Below are 13,806 nucleotides of genomic sequence, written 5' to 3'. Positions count from 1 at the left end.
GTGCAGGGTTAGGAGAGCTCAGCCCAGGGAGCTACTGTGATGCACAGAAGGGTAACGTTCAGTTGCTCTATTTGGCACTTTACGACTTGCAGGAGGAAGGGTTTCAAGCAAAGAAATAACATGGCACAAAAGATTTTGGCTTCCTAAGACAGGACACCCACGTGGTCACAGCCCAATGGGGCATGTGAGGGGCTGGTTGAGCCTCCGGAGGCCACTGAGCTCAGCCTTACCCCCACAGGAGCCTCTCTGTGGCCTCTAGCAGTGGGGCATGACACTGCCTTGGGGGAGCTCAGGACAGTTCTCAGGGGAAAAGGCTGTTTCTTGTATTGGGCCAAAAATCTGCCTCCAAGTGGCTCCTCTCCTCCTCTCATCCCACCTCAGGCCATACTGGCCACATCTGTCCCTTTCCCTGGGATACTCCTACAGAGTGCCACTTGGGGGTCATACTACATCCCCTGTATTCAGATCCCCTGCATGGGTCCAGGATCCAGCGCCCAGGTGAGGCTGAAGCAGTGCCTAAAGCACAGGAAGGGCCATTCACATGCTCTTCTCCCCGCCCTGGGCCTGTGGGAGCATCGTTCACTCCCAGAGGCTGGGGGAGGATGCTCCTTGAGGAAGATCCTGGAGACACCACAAAGAACAGAAAGCACTGAGCTAAAACTAGAGTTGCCAGAGGGTTCCTGGAGACCAGTAGTCCACCTTGCCAGTTATCCAGATGGGCCTGTTTCCTTCTCTGAAAAACAGGGATGATGACAGCACCCATCCCATGGGGATTCAAGCCGGTGACACACCTATAAATCTTAGTAGTGTGCCTGGAACGCAGTCTGTTATTATAAATCACACTTATCGTGTCTGCTCAATGCACACACAGTACTAGGCACCTCATAGAAGCAACTGAACCAACCTGAGTTCCTCTCCTAAGCCTGTCAGTGATTAGCTGCAAGCCTCGGCTACGCTACTGAACCTCTTCGAGTCCCTGTTTCTTGTCCCACCAGGCTGCTGTGAAGGTCAGAAGGGAGGATACTCCAGGACCTGACACACAGAGGGTGCCTAAGAAACGAGGCCAGAGCCTGCAGAAGAAGGTTCCTGAAGCTGAGGCCAGCTGCAGGCCCACAAACATGTCCCTGGCTGTGCCACACAAAGGCATAAACCTCTCCTCTAATTAGCAAGCATGATTGTGGCAAGCTATCCTCCAAGCCCGGCCAGACACACGGCAATCAACCCCCATGCTCACAGGAGGACCTGGAGAAACCTCAGCGCCAGCGGGGAAACGTGCTGTCTGCTGAAAGCGAGGAGTGTGATGAACCTGTTCTACATCTCAGCTACTGAACCATCTTCCCTATCAGGGACTATGGGGCATTTCTGTCCCTCTAAGACACTCTTTCTCCATTAACCATTTTGGAAAACAGTGGGAAGGGAGGCTCTTGCCAACAGAAGGCTCCAGAGACACCGGACCCACCCACTTTCAGGACTGTGCCGAGCGTGTGGTCAGCCTGCTACCCAGCAGTGACACCGGCAGGTAGTCCACCTGCGATGACGCTCCTAACCACTCATCCACATGTACTAGGCACAGTTCAAGGCCGGGAAAATAGCGGTAGGCGCAAGAGACAAGGATCCCTGCCTTATGGAGCGCAGGGGCCTCGTGAGGAGAGACAAGCAATAAATCAATCTGCATATCAACGGCTGGTGACAAGTGCCACTGAGAAAAATACAGCAGGGCAGGAAAGCCCTCTCCAAAGGTGACATCTGAATAAATACCTGAAGCGAGGGAGAAACATCTGTAGGAAGGACACTCCAGGCAGAAGGAAGAGCAAGTGAAGGGCCCTGGAGTGGGACTGTGCCTAGAGTGAGACACAAAATGACCCAGAGTGTCTGGAAGGGAGTTGGGAAGGAAGCCGGGCTTCCCGGTCTTAGGAAGGACTCTGGCTTTGTTCTGAGAGACGTGGAGAGCCGTTCTGACCGGGCGCTTCCTTACATGATTGCTGTGCTCAAAAGAGAAGGAGGCAAGGGGTATGTGGGAACACTCTGGACTCTGTCTGATTTTGCTGTGAACCTAAAACTGCTCTAAAAAGTACAGTTGGCTAATTAGAGGGACAGAGAGCACACAGGAGGGCAGTGAGGCAGTGCCCGCCAGTGGTCAGATCTGGCCACATTCTGCAGGCAGAGATGACAGGACTTGCCTGTGCATGCAAAGTGCAGTGTGAGAGGAGGAGGACTACGGGTGACCACAGGCTGTTTACCTAAGCACTAGAAGGATGGGCTGGCCTTACCCATGAGAGGAAGACTCACCAAAGGCCCTAATTAAGACTCCAGGAAAGCAGCATGGAGGCCACGCCTTAGAGACACCTACAGCTCCGTGATGCCAGGGTGGGTGGCGTGGAGAGCGGGCAGAGCGAGGACTTGCTAGGGGTTCCTGACCTTCCTTCTGGCCGCAGTTCCGTCCTGTGTCCAACCACACACAGACAGGAATGACCTCAAGGCCTTCCCAGGGGACAGGTCCTGGGGCTGGAGAGTGAGAAGGCCCTTTCCCATCAGCTGATAAGGGGGCTTTTGTGGTGGTGGGCTAAAACCTGGAGCTGGGGCCCTAGCACACACATACTACTGGCATCTACCCCTCCCTGGACTTCCAGTAGCCTGGATCTCCCACTGGGGTTCCGGCTGAATGAGAGCACCCTCATGGCAACAAATCATGGGACATATGGTCTTGGACAGGAGGTTGGGAGAAGGAAAGAGGTGAAGCAGGTTCTTACCCGAGCCCCTACTTTGCAGAGCCCTCCATGGGTGACCTTGGGCAGGGGAGAGGACTGGGGATGGATAGACATCCCATTGGGGCCACGTCATCCTGGAGACCCTTTCTAAAGAGCTTGGACTATGGATGGGGATAATCAGAGAATGGGCTTTAGAGACCTCTCTGAGTGCTGGTGGAGGGTGGGTTTGGGGTCAATCCTGAAGACGGGAAGAACAGTCAGGGAAAGGTGATGGAGGCTGACCTCCTCAATGACGGCAGGGATGTAGGAGCTTGACTACTTGTGGGAGTGAGCCTGGGATGACTGCTGTGTGATGCCCAGATTTCTGGCTTGGGGGAGGGTGATATTCCCCGCTGGGATGGGCACAGAAGGGGATATGGTCAGGGAGCATGGGACCAGCCTGTACTTCTCCACGATACCTCCCTGCTGCTAATTTTCTGGTTGTTAGGAATAGAGAGGATACAACTCAGCAGCATCCTGGCCCATGGGGCTGCCAGTGTCAAAGGGCAGCGGAGTGGCCTGGCATAGGAAGGGGACTAAGCGGCAAGTGAGGTTCTAGGCTTAGTTTTGCCACAGGTTCAGGAGACCGAGGGACCAGATGAATTATAAGTCACTTTCACTCCTGACATCCTGGGGCTCCACCGGCTAAAATCAGGATTGGGGGATTTCTGCCAATATAATTCTCTACAATCGATGTCCTGATACAGAGGCATGGAGCACAGAACATGATTGTGGAGCGAGCCCAAGCTCTTCGGCACAACCCCAAAGGTTCTCTAGGACCCGGCTGCTTGTCCAGTCTCAGGTCAACCAACCTCTTCACCTGACTCATTCCACTTACCCTCCAGAGGTCACCTATTTCAGGAAGACTTCCTGGACCTCACCTCTCCCAAGACTCGCCTTGATCTTAGCACCCTAATTGCGTGTCCTTCCTGGCTCCCGGTGAGCCCCCTGAGGGTGGGGCTGTACCATGTGCCCCTTCCCCCATGCCTAGCCCAGTTACTGGCAATATAACAGATGCTCAATAAGTGATTAAATGAAGAAACTTAATGAGCTGCTGTTTTGCTTTATTGGGAAAAAAATTGGTTTTCATACCAGATAAATTGGATTAAAAACTAGTAACATCCTAGTCAACACTGTAATTCCCCACTGAAATATTTTATACATTTGCTGGCAAGCTTAATAATATAGCCATATATCTTAGAGAGAACAGGTGGTGATGAGTGACAGGCTTAATTAGGCAAATCATTTCACCTAAAATACAAATATACGAACTCCAAGTGCAGTGATTCGGCAGCCTAAGAAAAAAAAATGTTAAGAACAAAAGCTGCAAACACAACTGCTCTCATTCCTTCTAATTAAGTTTCTCCTTAATCTGCAATTTAACATGGCAATTCTTTTAATTTAGTAATTTTTTTTGCAAAAGATAAAGACACAATCCCTCAAAAGAATATCTGCATTTAGAGAAAAAAATATGCTACCCCCGTGAGTCATTAGAATGACAGAACCTAATTAATTTCACCTATGGGCAATTAAAAATGGAAGTCGGAATCTGAAGGAGGAAAGTGAGATTTAGAGCTGGGCAGGTTGAGGCTCAGGTTGAAGCTTCTGACTTTGGTTTCGATGATGGAGACCAGATCCTCATGGCTGATGGGAGAGAGAGCCTGGTCAATATCTTTCCAAAGGTTCTGCCATGGTGACAGGACTCATTCCTTGAGACTCAGCTCAAGTGCCCCGCTTCTAGGAAGCTTTCCTGGCCCTCCCATCTGGATTGGTCCCCTTTTTGCTTGTATTACAGATTTTATACCAATCAGTCCTGAAGTGTGGTCACTGCTAACAACAGAAGACAGGATCCAAGACACCTAGCTTAGTTCTATCCCTCCTACTGGCCCTGCCACATGGGTAAGAGGGGAGGAACAGAGGTTCAGAGGAAGGGTAGGAGGAACTCCTCCAGGGTCTCAAGGCCAAATAGCAGGGTGAGGGTCGAGCCCAGGACTGCAGGCCTGCAGGGTCAGGCTCATCCCACCTTTGGGTCTTCCTTCCCCACAAGAATACCTGAGGGCTGCTGGTCTGGCAGGAGCTGGGCCTCATCTAGCCTCCCTGCTGTGCACTTCCTACTTCTAGGCCTAGAATTACTGCCCTTCTGCTCCATCTGAATGATGTCTAGAAAAGGTCCGGCACAAATGCCACCTCCTCCACAAAGCTTACCCTGATCCCACCTGCAGAGAACCATCGTCTCCCTCTCGGTGGCTCCCAGCCCTCAGTATATCTCCTGTAGTTCAGGGGGCATCCACACCACCCTTCCCAGTCAGCCTGGGTGCTGTGGGTGCTGCGCCTGGGATTTACTTTCCTTTGCCCTCTCCAGTCTCTTGTCTGCCCCTAACTCACAGAAGTTTCATGTGGAGAAGGTGCTTGGATGAGATAAATGTGTTCCTTCGGGGTGGATCTCTTTTCACTGTCCTGTCCACTGTTCAGAGCTGGCCAGAGAGCAAACTCCAAAAAGCCGATGGATCTCTAAAGCATAGCTCTCCTGGGCTTGCAAACCCTCCCTGGCTCCCCAGTGCCCCAGGGCAAAGGGCAAATTCATTCTGGTGCTCAAGTTCCTCTGAATTTGATGTAATGATGCATCTTCCCCTACAAAACCCCTGTGGGTTCCACACCCACCCTTAGGCTCCAGTCACAAAGGACAGGCAGTCCCCAGATCTATCATCTGCTTTTTTGTCTTCAGGGCTTTGCTTTGGCTAAGTCTACCCTCTAGAATCCCTTTACTTCACTATTTCTCTGCAAAAATCCCAGCTATTCTTCAGAGCTCAGCTCCAACATTACCTCCTGAGGTAGGTTTTGCTCTAGACCCCCAGGTAGAATTCCTTTCTCCTCCTCTGAGTGCCGAAGTCTGCACCACTGTCCTGGCACTGGCCTCTGTAACACTGAGGCATGTAGGTGTCTTCTCACAACTGGACACTTCGCAGAGATGGGGCCTTGTGCCTCAGTTTCCTTGGAGTCTCCCCATGGCTGACCTGCAGCCAGCTCCAATGAATGGCCCATGGCTGAAGCCCACCCAGGGAATGGAGGAGCTGCAGTGTCTCGACTCACAGCTTAGGAATCAGGAGGACCTGGGTTTGAATCCTGTCTCTGTCATTACTGAGTGACTTGGGGCATGTTTCTTAAACTTCTTTGAGCCTTAGCTGCCTCATCAGCAAACCAGGGCTGACAATACCTGTACCGTGAAGGTAATAGATGACATACCAAGGTCCAGGCAGGCCCCCTATAAGCAGGTAACCCCGACCCACGGCCACATCTATGCTCTGAAACAATGCCTGTATCAGAAACCACCTCTTTTTCTATGGCTCCTGCTGAAATTCTGGAGTCAGAAGCTCTAGGAGGACAGGGCATTTCATTCTGTTTTGTTCAAGGCTAAAATCCCAATACCTAAAACAGTGCCTGATGTACAGTGGATGCTCAACATCTGTTGAAGGAATGAACCTGCACCCTGCTCAACAGGATTATCTTCTATTCATCAGCCAACAAAGGAAACTCAGGAGCTGGACTCACTCCTCAAGTGACTTTGGGAACAATTTTGAAAAATGGCTTCATCTTTTTTTTTTTTTTTAAGAGCCAGGGTCTCGCTCTGTCACTCAGGCTGGAGTGCAGTGGCATGATAATAGCTCAATGTAACCTTGAACTCCTGGGCTCAAGCCATCCTTCTGCCTCAGCCTCCCAAGCAGTTGGGACTACAGGTGCATGCTACCATGCTGGGCTAAGTTTTTTTTTTTTTTTTAAGTTTGTAGAGGTGGCATCTCACTATCTTACCCAGGCTGGTCTTGAACTCCTGGCCTCAAGTGATCCTCCTACCTCAGTCTCCCCAAACACTGGGATTACAGGAAGGAGCCACCACGCCTGGCCTAGCTTACTCTTTATTTAGTGATTCCTGCTCATGGGCAGGCACCATGGAGGACTTAAAGTCCGTGTTCTTCTCTAGTCATTGTGGCAAACCTATGAAGTCAGTGCTATTATTGCCCATGTTTTAACAAGTGAGGCCTGGTATGGTCAGGTAACTTGCCCAGGGCAATAGGAACAGGTTGCTATGACAGGCAGTGGGTCCCAGCGCTAGCCCTTGAGCCCTCTGCTTTGGGACTGCAGCCCTGGGCAGCCTCCCCCACCCAGGAGTGCCTTTCCCGGCGGAGGTGCAGTGAGAGAAGAGTTGACAGTCTGCCACACATCCTCTTGTCCTCACCACTGACCAAGGGGGTGGGCAGTGACTCCCGGGGATAGGGGGTCATTCAAAGAGAACTGGAATGGAGCAACAGGACCCAGGAGACTGGTATGGTTCTCCAAGTTCTGACTGTCTGGCTGCTTCTTTCTCGCCTGAAGTCTATGACCCTCTCAGTTCTCCAGTATAAGATGAAGTTTCCTTTAAGCAGAGGCAATAAAGGTTGGAACGATGAAAAACAAGGCACTGTGTGTAGACTGACTTGCAAGGAGCTCTCAACTGCCACAGGCTTCTTAGCCCCTCTGCGGATGAGCTGGAATGCACATGGGCCACATTTGTAAACTATATGTGGCTGACAGGAGGGGCGTGAAAGCTGTTCTGGCCCTGGTGTTGGTTCACAAATGTTCTAGTACTCTATAAAAACAAAGTACAGAGGCAGAGTCAAGGTGCCCAGGGCCTTGCACACAGTCCCCGGCAGGGGTTCCTGCATAGCACCGACAGCTAGGCTGGGACTCCAGGGTGCTGGTGAGGGGGAAAGGTGTGTGAGAGTGGGGAGAGCTTGGGGTGGAGGGGCTGCTGACCAGGGAGCTGTGCAACCCCAGAAAGGGGCAAGGAGGGGAGATTATGCATTGGTATGGGAGGTGGGATGGACTACATGACCCCCGGAGTCTGAAAATGCCATCAACTTTCACAACAATGCACTAACACCTGTAGATGACTGAAACTCTGTTTGCATGACAGTGGGCCTCTGCTGTTTCAGCTTTCCAAACAATGTACTGTATCATCTCATCTGACCCTCACCAACACACGGCAAAACAAGTATTAGAATTCCTAAACAAGTATGAGAACTCCCATTTTATAGATGACACAACCGAGGCCCAGAGAGGTGAGGCCCCTTCTTCCCTCCAGTTCAAGAGGGAGTTTCGCTCACCCACTTACCCCACCTGCCCAGTGAGTGTAGGTTCCTTCCAGATACCTGCAGGACAAGTGGCGCAGCAAATGTTTGATTTGTATTTCCAGGATCACCAACAAGAGGCTTCTGTGTTCGCCTGGAAGACACACACAGGCCTCAGGGCATTGTGCTGCCACTCAAGATGGGAGGTGCTTGAGAACAGAGGTCCTCATTGTGAAGGGAGGCAGCCAGCAACTCACCACAAAGCAGGCAAGCGGGAAGGCTGTGAGGCAGGTGCCAGGACGCTGCCTGGGTTCCAGGAATGCCGTACACACATGTCCAAGCCTGGGATGGGGACAGCGGGCCTGGCAGAAGGGGCGTGCCTTTGTCCTCTTATTTGTGACATCCCCAGAAGAAAAATGAATGCTATTACTGGGAGCAAGGACCCCACCCTAAGATCTGCTGCTTGGCTACAGGAAATCTAAAGATAAAGCCCAGTGAAGATGATGAAATAACCCGAATGCAGAGGCCTCTACGGCTGCCAAAGCAAGCCATATTTATTGTCATAACTCATTATGCAGATGGGAAATGGAGGGCTGGAAAAAGGACTGACTCACCCAGAGTCAACAGCTAGACGTGAACTTGGACTTGAGTCCAGGTCTCCTGAATCCTAGAGGCCCCTAACAAGTTTAGCACAAACCCTGTGTGCAGTGCAATACAGTCTCAAAAACAACCACAGTAAGCACAGTGATACAACTATGAGTACTCACTGTGGCCCCAACTCTCAGTGCATAGTACCACCCCCACTGTACAGATGAGGAAACAGAGACAACTTGGCCCAGGTCATCCCGCCAGCAAGTGATAGCACAGGACTTTAAATCCAGATACCCCTCGCCCCGGCGCCTGAGTTCCTTCCTGAGTTTTGGGCCAGGCCCATCTGTCAAACATACCTGGAACCTACACACGTCTGATACAGTATGTCTCCTGACACTTTCACCTGCAGACACCCACAGACACTTATATAGAATCCTAGAGCCTGGGAAAGTGACTTTTTCCCCATCCACGAGCTGAAAGACCTGCAAGGAGCAGGCTGGGCATCTGTGGGAATGAGTCTCCCTGTCTGTAAGACCCAAAGCCCCAGCCCCACTGTGCATGTTTCTCTGCTGCCCGTTGTGGATGGCTGTGAGGGAGGCCAGGACAGATGGGGAGTGGTGGTCGGGCGACAGGCCAAGTACTGGCCACAAACATGGCTTGCCAGGGTTGCCTGCACCCGACCAGCACACCAGTCTCCAGGTCCACAATGTGGCATCTGGATTCACAGCCAATCCTCAGACAGGCAGGGACATGCTGTCCACTTCTCCCTGGGAGTTGAGGCCAGAGGTAGCAGCCACAGCAGTCAATGGCTACTCAGAAATGCCTTCCCACTGCCTCACATAGCGAGGAGACAGGTATACAGCATGCAAGAAAGACATGAAAACACACTGTCTGTGTGTGGGCAGGCCATGAGATTTATTGGTATTCTACTGCTCCTAAGAGAACACGGGGTTGGTTTTCCCGAGACCCGATTTACTCAAGTATCTTTTTTTTTTTTTTTTTTGGAGACAGAGTCTCGCTCTGTTGCCCTGGCTGGAGTGAGTGGCACGATCTTGACTCACTGCAACCTCCACCTCCAGGGTTCAAGTGATTCTCCTGCCTCAGCCTCCCAAGTAGCTGGGATTATAGGCACCTGCCACCATGTCTGGCTAATTTTGTATTTTGGGGCCGGGGTATCTGGATTTAAAGTCCTGTGCTGTCACTTGCTGGCAGGATGACCTGGGCCAAGTTGTCTCTGTTTCCTCATCTGTACAGTGGGGGTGGTACTATGCACTGAGAGTTGGGGCCACAGTGAGTACTTATAGTTGTATCACTGTGGTTACCGTGGTTGTTTTTGAGACTGTATTGCACTACACACAGGGTTTATGCTGAACTTGTTAGGGGCCTCCGGGATTCACGAGGCCTGGATTCAAGTAGAGACCTGGATTTAAGTGGAGACAGGGTTTCACCATATTGGCCAGGCTGGTCTTGAACTCCTGATCTCAGGTGATCCACCTGCCTCAGCCTCCCAAAGTGGTGGGATTACAGGCATGAGCCACTGCATCCGGCCTGATTTACTCAAATATCTGAGGGCTCACTGTGGGCCAGGCACAGATCACAGGTGTGAACAAGACAGGCAGGGTCTCCGACCTCAGGGAATTTAAAAATCACATCCACATGAAGATCTCTGAGCTGCTAAACAGAAGAGCAAAGGTATTCTGTCAACTCTTTGTTTTTTTTCCACTGAGGAGACAAAGGCACTGGGAGGAATATTTCTATCATTGTAATTAGCAGACGAAACAAAGCTATTAAACATTGATGTTTTTCTTCTCTCCTTTTTTTTTAGATTACTAAATGAATTTATTCATACGTCAAATAGAAAAACCAACTGGAAAAACCTGTCCCTCAGTAACACATTAGCCAAAGGAAGCAAGTGATCCCAGTTCTCTCACTGAAACCCCCCTTTCCTGGGCAGACCTGCTGTTCACACGTGTTAAACATTAATTACAACTGTTACTCATTACATAGCAAAAAGCATTTGGTACAAACACAATTGTTAATTTCCTCACAGGCTCAAGGCATTCTGGGAAGCTATACAGGAGACAGGAAGCATCATGGGAGCCTAAGGAGAGCCAGTTTGGAAGAGACAGCATTTTCCTGGCTAGGACAGGTGGTGGCGGCCGGGTTTAAGATTCTCCAAGGGATCCTCTGCAGATGCCGGGGCCCTGTTTATTCTGAGCACATGAAGATGAGTCACATAGCTTGGTGGGAATAGCAGGTGTGGAGCAGTGTCCTACACACACAATGGTGGCGTTAAACCAGCTTCAGAGTGACTGTGTTTGTGGGGGACGGTGACAAGTCACGAGGGCAACACGGTATGGGTGCAACTGCTTCTGCCTTGTACTGGTGTGCAAGGGAATGTCCAGCCTGACCCCAGCCACACACAGGATATCAACACAGCAGTGGAACAAGTTCTCTGCAGTCAGACTGGCCCAAGTTCACAGCTGTGTGACTGTGGACAAGCTGCTCACACTCTCTGAGCTTCAGTACCGTCATTTGAGTGACGACAATGAAGTGACCCCTACCTTGCAAGGCTCTGTAGGGTTAACCCACGCTGGAATTACAATTATTGCTCAATAAATGTTAATTTCCTGTCCCTGGTTCCTCCCCATCCTTCCTTACCTTAATGGGATTATTTTAAATTAGCTAGTTGAGCTGGCTCTGAGATGATTCACAGGTGTTTAGGAAATAGACATACCTGGGGCCTTACTTTCCCTTTAGCCTCACTTGATGAGGCTTTGAAGGTGTCAAAACTCAAGAGGGAGGCTGCCTAAGGGGTGACACCACAGCGTAGGCACCCCACAGGCTGACAGTGTCTAGTGTGTATCTAGCTATTTCAGAATAAACCAGTGTACTCCAGTACGGGGTGTAGTAGGAGCACAGAGGGGAAGGAACTGGTTGTGCCAGGGAAGGCTTCCTGGAGGAGGTGATCTCCCCTCCCTAACTCTACCCCAACTCCACACCTAATACAAAGCATGTACTCTATATACTCTATGTTCTCAAAGTGGAGTCCCCAGATGGCAGCATCAGCATCACCTGGGAACTTGTTGGAAATGCAAATTCCCATGCCTCACCCCGGATCTACTGAATCAGGAACCCTGGGGGTGGAACCCCAGCAATCTGTATAACACTTCCTCCAGGTGATTCTGAAGCCTGCAAGTTTAAGACTCACTGCTCCAGGCAAAAAAGAAATCCACAGACATGTCAGACCTAGAAGAGGGAAGGTGTGGATCGGAGAAAGGCCCTGGGGACCCTCTCCCACCCAGGCGGGCCAGCGGCCTAATCCTCAGAGGGACTGAGTAAAGAATGGAAGAACCACGGGACTCGTTAGAACTGTTGCTGGATTGAGATATGGGGTTTCCTGAAGAAGTGTCGCTTTCCACACCATCCCTGCTTCCCACTGCCAAGCATTACTGGGAATGAGCTTTGGCAACAGGTCCTCTGTGGCCACTAAGTACTTCTTTATGCAGCATGATTTCTATGTTAAATTGAATTTTATGTAATATAGCAAGCCCTCTCTGAATACCAAAACCAATTCTTACATGCATGATCGTTTAGGGCTTACCTTGTCTTTTCGTTCAGATCTTTTGTTTTTATTTAATCATCACAGAGATCCAATGTGAGAAGTTGTGACCATCCCCATTTTACAGATAAGTAAACTAAGGCTCAAGGAGACTGAACAGTCCGTCTCGGGTCCTGAAGCAGTGATGGGTGGAGCTGGCATGTGAACTTGGGACTGTATGACTCCTCCCATTGCCCCATGGGTCCCAACATGACCTAAACTTCTAAAATCTGCCAAGGAGCTAGTAGGGAAGACAGATAAGTACCCAAAATAAGTATGCTGAGCACAATTTGAGTCATGTGTCTTTTATCTTTGCTGGAAGGCAGACCTGACTGAGCCCAGGACACTGCCTGAAGAGTAACTTTCATGGAGACAAAGCTTCAGAGGGTGAGTCGAAATGAGATGACTTAGTTTCTCAAGAAGGTCTGGGGGGTGCCCTTCGCACACCCTCCTGTCATCTGGCTCCTCCATCAAGCTCAAGAGCTGCAGTTACTTACTTCTCAGACACAAGAGCAAATTATGACAGACATAGCCGTTTACCCACTGGGTTAAAAGGAAATGCTGGTCATTCCTTTGTGTATGGCCTGACTGGCTCTGCCATGAGGTCTCCAGCTGTTCCCTTCTCCACTCTGAGCCTTAGTTTCCCCAGAAGGACAGGGAGAGTGGGACTCTATGGTATGTGGGCCCCTCTCTGTGCTAAGTGGTGGCAGGACATGACCAACCCATGGGATGGCGCTGGCTCCCCTACAATGAAGGCATGAACCTCCAGAATCCAGTCCCTTACAGAAACCCTGGCTGGAACCATTTCAGGTGGGAAGCCACCACCGAGTAACATATCCTGGTGTAGATGTGGCAGAAATTAGTGCAAGTGAGATGAAGGGCATGCGATACTTCTTGAGGGCTGTGGGAGGATGAGAGCTCCAATCACATTTCCTGCAGCACCTTGGGTAGTACCAGGGAGGCCAGACATTTGACTGGGTTAGGGCAGGGGCTCTGGAGTTGGAGCTGACAGGTTCAAAGTTCGGCTCTGCTGCTGACCAGCCATGGGCTGGGCCCCCGGCCAAGTTATTTCTTCTCATGGGACCTTAGCTTCCTTATCTGTAGAAGGAGGAAACTAACCTCCCAGAGAGTGATTGTGAGGACTGAATGAGACAATGCACACAGAAAGTGCTAAGTGCTAGCAACGATGCCAGTACTTTCCTGATGTGATACCCATCAAGTCTCAGGAAGACCCTTCTGAAGTGGGAACTACTGGTCTCACTTCCCAGGTGGGGAAACTGAGACTCCCAGGACACGTTCATTCCCAGTCCTCACACTGGTCCTTCAGAGGTGTGAAGACACCAAATCCATGCCACCTCCACCGGAGTTTGCTTCTACAGGCTATCCGCCCCAGCTCCTTGGTCCCTGCCTGTAGGCCCCTCCCTACGCGGCCACTTTCTGCTCAGGTTCCATTTGTCCATCCTGCAATCTGTGCCACAAAGGCCGACAACCAGGTAGACCTGCCACACCAACATGCACCACCCCCAGACATCATGACATCATCCAAGGCTCCTTGTCCCTTTCCCAACATTGGGCAGGGGATGTCACATAGGCCTCGTGTGGGCCTGAGTTGTATCTGGCGGGGGTGGGTTGGGGACAGAGCAAGAAGGCCATTTCTAGACCCACCTGCCAGCCTTGCAATTTGTTGGTTGCTGTAAAGACTCCTGGGATGATTCGAAGTGGGCCAGGAACAGAGTCTAGCCTGCTCTGGAAGGCAGGGGTCTCT

The 13,806-nt window shown here is 50.9% G+C and overlaps 1 protein-coding gene across 2 annotated transcripts in view; it reads right to left on the bottom strand.

Moving 5' to 3' along the window:
• Window positions 1-13,806, bottom strand: part of SHB (SH2 domain containing adaptor protein B) — a 152,268-nt gene that overhangs the window by 40,174 nt on the left and 98,288 nt on the right. The window lies entirely within an intron of this gene.

This window comes from Macaca fascicularis, chromosome 15 (genome assembly GCF_037993035.2).
Source record: "Macaca fascicularis isolate 582-1 chromosome 15, T2T-MFA8v1.1".
Lineage (NCBI taxonomy): Eukaryota > Metazoa > Chordata > Mammalia > Primates > Cercopithecidae > Macaca > Macaca fascicularis.
Note: the sequence above shows the minus strand (reverse complement) of the source record. Positions and strands in the feature narration are given on the sequence as shown.